Genomic DNA, 6,701 nt, shown 5'->3' with positions numbered 1-6,701 from the left:
TCTTAATTATAATAATTATAATGTTTGTGTGAAGGAAATCGTTAATCAGAAATTAATATTGGAAATGCACACAAATATAGAATAATTTATATTCTTAGCTCACTAATATATACGATATTCTCTTAATTATAATGTTTGTGTGAAGGAAATCGTTAATCAGAAATTAATATTGGAAATGCACACAAATATAGAATAATTTATATATCTGTTTTTCTTAGCTCACATTATTGTTTTAATTTATAGTTAAATGAAGTGTTTTATTGTAATGGAATGATTGCATTAATTAAAATATATTAAAGTTTTCTCTGTTTTTCTAAACATATTCAAGAATGTATATTTATCGGTATAAATCTACCTGCAAAGATAATGCCCGCTTGAATATTATTACTTAATAAAAAAATATCTTATATCTCACTTTTTTCGCTCTCACTTTTTTAAATTATACATATATCGATATATTACTATACACTTACTATCTTTAATTTTATATTCGGCCTTTTATGGAATGTTTCTGAAAAAGAGAATGTATTGCATATTTATTTATTTCTTTTTATGTCTAAAATATTTTGGTATTGGCCATATATGTATATGTAAAATTGAATAATATCATAATTCGATATTTCTCTCTATAAAATATAAAAACATGAATAAATTAATTATTCTTACAATGCATCTAAACATTATATATAATATCACAATCGAAGAGATAAAGAGAGACAACGCAGGATTAGAGAGCCTGGGCAGATCCGGTATCGCTCTGGTTCGAAAGGGGCGAGCCTGCCCGAGGCAGGCTAGAGGCAGCCCAGCAGGCAGGTTCGCACAGATGTGCGGCGGCCATCATGAATGCCTGTAAAATATGTATTCTCGTGCGGCCCGGTTGGTAAGAGAACAGAAGGTGGGGAAGGGCTGGCGCGCACACAGTGTAGCAGATGAGAAAGAGCTGGTAGGGAGTGGCGAGGTGGGGTTCGAGCGTTTGGAGCTGGGGGAGAGGAAGAAAAACCGTCGGAAAAGAGAAGAAGGAAGCGAGGAGGGGTGAAACGGTGGCAAACGCATTCAGCTTCGGATGTGAGGGACAGGGGAAGGAGAGGAATACCGAAAGAGGGAGGGAGAAGCGTAAGGTAAGAGCGAGTGAAAGAAAAAGAGAGATGAAAGGGACGAGCGAGCGGGCAGTGTGCATGCATCGCAGTTTCATTTCACGGTGGAATAGAGGCGAAAAAGGAAAAAAGAGGCGAGAAGGTATCGAGGGTATACGCTATGCGAAATAGAGATGACCCGGGCGCGTTATAATGTCTCTTCGTATATCGCGTATATATCCCCGCGAAAGTGCCGGCTGCATTTATCGTTGAAAACATAATGCGACGCTCCGTAAATTCGGCGGTACGATTCCAACGGTAATCCGACATTACCGAAGAGGAATAATGGCCACGTGTGGCACTGCCGCGACATACTCCCAACATGTTGAACGCGAGTATTTTTATAATGTCGCATATCACGTCGCCGCAATACGATCAACGATGAGTATAACCGGCTCGCCAAAAGAAAGTCGTAGAAAAAGTATCCAGAAGAAAAACACCGAATAATTGATATCGTCACGCAAATACGAATGCGCCAGTGACGTAAGCGAAGGACGCTTTTAGACCGCGATCTAGAAACGCGTTTTCGACATATTACACGTGTAAGCTCAGAATATGCGGATAAACTTTTTCGCTACTTACTACTAATATATATATATATATATATATATATTTATTAAAAAAAAAATATATACAAAGTTTCAAATACTATACGCAGAGAAGGAAATTTCCTAATGGTCCGTCGGTTGCCGAAAATTTCAAATCTCTCGATTGCGTGTCCTGAGACAGTCCCTCGTCCCCCGATCTTCTTGTGACTATTCTCTTCCTTGACTATTACACCATGACTTCTACCTTGACTCATCATCGCGATCCTTCGCTTATCCTTCCTTACAATTTCTCGCAGGTCCTACTCCCTCAAATTTCTCGCCTACATCGCGCTCATCTAATTGCTCCTAAATTGCTTGATTATTTCGCTTCAGTCTAATATCGGTTATCGATTATCTACATTATTGACGACTCAGGCAATATCCTTCTCTTACACACGTATATAATTCCTATAACCAGGCGATTTCCTACGGTGAAGCACGAGAGACGCCGTCGCATGGAAACGATCGAAGAAGAACGTTCCTCTAAGTGAGATGGACTTGGATGGTAGGATGCTTTCGTAGCAGATTGAGTAAGAGCGACGATAATCTCGCGATAACATGTATATAGTCGAACTTATTAAATCCATAGACATGGATCATTGCTCCTCGTCACAATATTTGTCCTGTTTCTTTTAATTAGAAACCGAAGATTTTTATATCTATTTCCGGATTGTCAGTATTCATTCTTATCATCCTTTAATTATTTGCCAGAAATTGCAAAACATATTTTCAAATAAATGTTTTTATTAATAATGATAAAAAATCATACATAATATATATAAATATATTCTATTAATTTCTTTATTCGTGTGATACATAGGATACTATAAAAAGTGGATATATAAAAAATACACTAAAAATATACTAAAAAATAAAATTTTCTGTGATTAATACAAAATTCTTTCACTGCTCTTCTTTTATTTTATTTTATATTTTTTTTATGCGCCTTTGACTTCTTTTCTTAATTTGATTACGATTTCTATGCGACATTCATTAAAATTTGATAATTTGGTGTTTGGTATGGCTTTACCTTTTCTCGTAAGAAATAAAGGAGAAACGATATGATACTCGATTACATACCGAAATGATTATACAGCCACCGAAAACAGAGAATTGTAACTCTCTTTGATCCTTGTACATTCTCTACAACCGTCTTCCCTCCTCTCTCTTTCTCATTCTTTTTACAATTATCGAGGAGAGACCACCCACGAGACATCGTAGATCTCTTAATTAATGAGTTTCATGGGAGAGCGGAATTCTTTTTAGATGATACTTAACGATCATAGTTATATTTTACCAACAAAGTTATTTTCAACATTCAAGCATTCTCGCGATTTTCTTCGTCACAGATGAATACATTAGTTTATTCGCCCCTTCAGCATAGACATATTTTATGAAACATTTTATAAATAATACTAAATCTTAATCTATTCGTTCTTATATATAATTGCAAGATATTTCTTAGCTATTTATATGTATATATATATATATATATTTCAAAGCGTTTAATAAAATCAAATAAGATATACATACATCGACATACAAACGAGATGTCGTACGAATCTACGAGCGATGCGCCTTAATTAGTGCCGGTGCAATCGCGATGCGCCAGATTTGAGCGAGCGACGTATTTACGCGAGAGTACCGGACGGTACAAAAAAAATATTAAAAAAGGAGGGAAATATATATATCCTGTCAAAGAGCCAGCTCGTGGTGAACGAGTCGCGAGAGCGCGCGGTCCCTGGCTCCATGTAACATGTCCCGCGACTTTATGTAACGCCCGCGTCACACCGCAACGATATTTACGATCCACCGCGAGATTATAATATCTTATTTCTGCGTGACGCCCCGGACACGTATCCGGTTCTCCTAGAGCGCATGCGTGGGCCAGAGCGCGGAGAATATTTTCAAACTCCACGCGCGGTTTATTCTCTCTCCGAGCACGTGCACGTGATCTCAAAGGAATCGCGATCGTTGAATAGGACGATGCTCGTCGTCTTCACGTGGAACGTATCGATTTAACAGTATTGCTATCTTCCTTATTACGTCCGCTAAGGTAATCCGTTGATATCGCCGGATTCGAAGCGGGGGCGACAGCGGAACGAGAAAGGAAAGAGCGGGGCGGGATGTCGACGGGGGGGGAGGTACATCGACATACAAACGAGATGTCGTACGAATCTACGAGCGATGCGCCTTAATTAGTGCCGGTGCAATCGCGATGCGCCAGATTTGAGCGAGCGACGTATTTACGCGAGAGTACCGGACGGTACAAAAAAAATATTAAAAAAGGAGGGAAATATATATATCCTGTCAAAGAGCCAGCTCGTGGTGAACGAGTCGCGAGAGCGCGCGGTCCCTGGCTCCATGTAACATGTCCCGCGACTTTATGTAACGCCCGCGTCACACCGCAACGATATTTACGATCCACCGCGAGATTATAATATCTTATTTCTGCGTGACGCCCCGGACACGTATCCGGTTCTCCTAGAGCGCATGCGTGGGCCAGAGCGCGGAGAATATTTTCAAACTCCACGCGCGGTTTATTCTCTCTCCGAGCACGTGCACGTGATCTCAAAGGAATCGCGATCGTTGAATAGGACGATGCTCGTCGTCTTCACGTGGAACGTATCGATTTAACAGTATTGCTATCTTCCTTATTACGTCCGCTAAGGTAATCCGTTGATATCGCCGGATTCGAAGCGGGGGCGACAGCGGAACGAGAAAGGAAAGAGCGGGGTGAGATGTCGACGGGGGGGAGGGGGGGGGAGGGTAAGTTAAGATGGGGTATGTCGGAATCGAGCGAGACGATCTAGCGTCGTCGTTCGCTTGCTCGCAAACTTAGATACGTACATACCAGAGTCCTAGAGAGAGAGAGTGAGAGAGATATGCTTTCGGGATAGGTCGTTATTTACAGCTCGCATGAATCACGGATAAGGCATCGAGATAAAGCTAATGCAACGCTTTGATATTTGTCGACGGATTCTTTTTTTTTTTTTGTAAGGAGCAGTCTCTCTTAGCTCGTAACTTCGGCGTGTATTTCGCGGTCAACGCGTAATCGGTGATTGCACGGTATCCGATGCGATAGCCCGATGATAGTCGCTATATGGCATTTCATTAAGATTACATGATTCATTTTGCTCTTACATTTGACCATACAGTTTTTCGTAATTGCCGTGTCACGAGATTCGAGATATAAATTATACAATGTATATGTATTGATATAGAGGCGGAAGAGCATGAAATTGCAATCAGCGAAATTATAGAAAATAAATGACGTAAATGTAACGTTACGAATTTTCCAAAGGCGACGATTACTCATGATCAATTTAGATCATCAAGCCCATAGCTTTTTCTTGCTCCTCTCTCCCTGCACTTCAGTAAGTTTCTCATGCCGACCTTTAATATCCGAACCCATTCGACCGTCTATTCTATCCGCCTCCGCATTATTTCTCCCTACGTCGCAACTAAAGGAACACATATACGCTCCTCTTCACACGTTCTTCCACTTATAACCTCTATTCCAATAAAACTTCCCCGTATTGGAAATGTGGGAGAGAGATATCCGCTATATCCCGGGACCGTGCACTCGGTTTCATAGGATGGCCATGGCGAATGATCCATCCCCTGACACCTATACCCTTGTCTTTATTTCTGCCGGCTTTATGTGCGAGTCTCTCTACTTCTTTCTTTTTCTCACTCTCTTTCTATGGCTGACCTTCTGTGCGACAATACCGTGTTCTATAGAATATGATCGATTATCTTGCGATATCACGTTACGAAAGTTTGAATCTTGCTAATGCACATTATTGTTCATACCAAAGTATGGAAATAGAGATCTATTATAATAGCGCTAATAATCATTATGGAATGAAAATTCGAAAACCGAGATTTCAATGAGACATCGTCAAGGAATTTCCCGTTGGAATATTCGACACGGCAATAAAATACGTAGTAGAAGAAAAATAAAATGCGGAGGCAAAAAAATACCATGCCTTGATGGAAAGATGTGTGTGCAGAATGCAGAACTTGAGGCTGCAATGATAAAGTTCTTAAAATACTAGTAGATGCAATGCAAACTGTGAATGGAACCGGTATTAAACAGCCCGTATTAATATCAGTTTTTATTCGTTACTTAATTACAGAGCGATGCGGGAGAATCCAGAAAGGAAGAGATTAGTCTGAAGGATACAAAAAATGAGCTTATTTTGTTTCCTTCCCCTTCTCTCTCTCTCTCTCTTTCTCTTTTCATTTTACGCAGCATTACTAAACCAATATATTTATAGTATACGCGGCGGTTATTAGTATCTTGAAATGAACAGAATAAACGATAAATAGCGGTATTATACACGAACTTGGAGAGCGGTGCGTACCGGGCTTTCTGAAATATATTGGATGAAATCATCGCCGCAGTACTCGCGATAGAGGGTAACGAAAACAATTCCGCCGCATTAAGATACGACATTTTACGTTTTTGTTAAAAAGGTAGGACGCGCAGCGCGGCGGCCGATCGTCAACTCCTGATTTTAATTAAAGCAGGAAGGAGAACGGCTGTGGAATTGGAACGTCAGATTCCCTTTCTGGTTGAATCGAGGAACGCAGCATTACTAAACCAGCCACTAATAATCCTGAATATCTTGACTTGTTGCCAGACTTCTTAATTTTATCCCAAAAATTGGCCATCATATAGTATCAATATTATCGATTAACACCGCGTCTTTAAGAGATTGCATTACTTATATTATAGAACTGTTCTCGAATAATCTTTAGTTTTCATGCTGATTATTGGAATACAGATATACACTAATTAATCTTCGATAGACTTAATATTAAATCGTTAAATATACACATCGTATTGATCTAGTTCGCGTTTCTTGATTAATTATTTCATTATTTCTAATCTCGAATGTTACAAATCAAGCAGAGATAAATACCAAATTTATAGAATGATGATACTCGAGTCCGTAGTTTTATATATATATAT

Source organism: Formica exsecta, unplaced genomic scaffold (assembly GCF_003651465.1).
Source record: "Formica exsecta isolate Colony F162 unplaced genomic scaffold, ASM365146v1 scaffold228, whole genome shotgun sequence".
Taxonomy (NCBI): domain Eukaryota; kingdom Metazoa; phylum Arthropoda; class Insecta; order Hymenoptera; family Formicidae; genus Formica; species Formica exsecta.
This window is presented reverse-complemented; position numbering follows the sequence as displayed.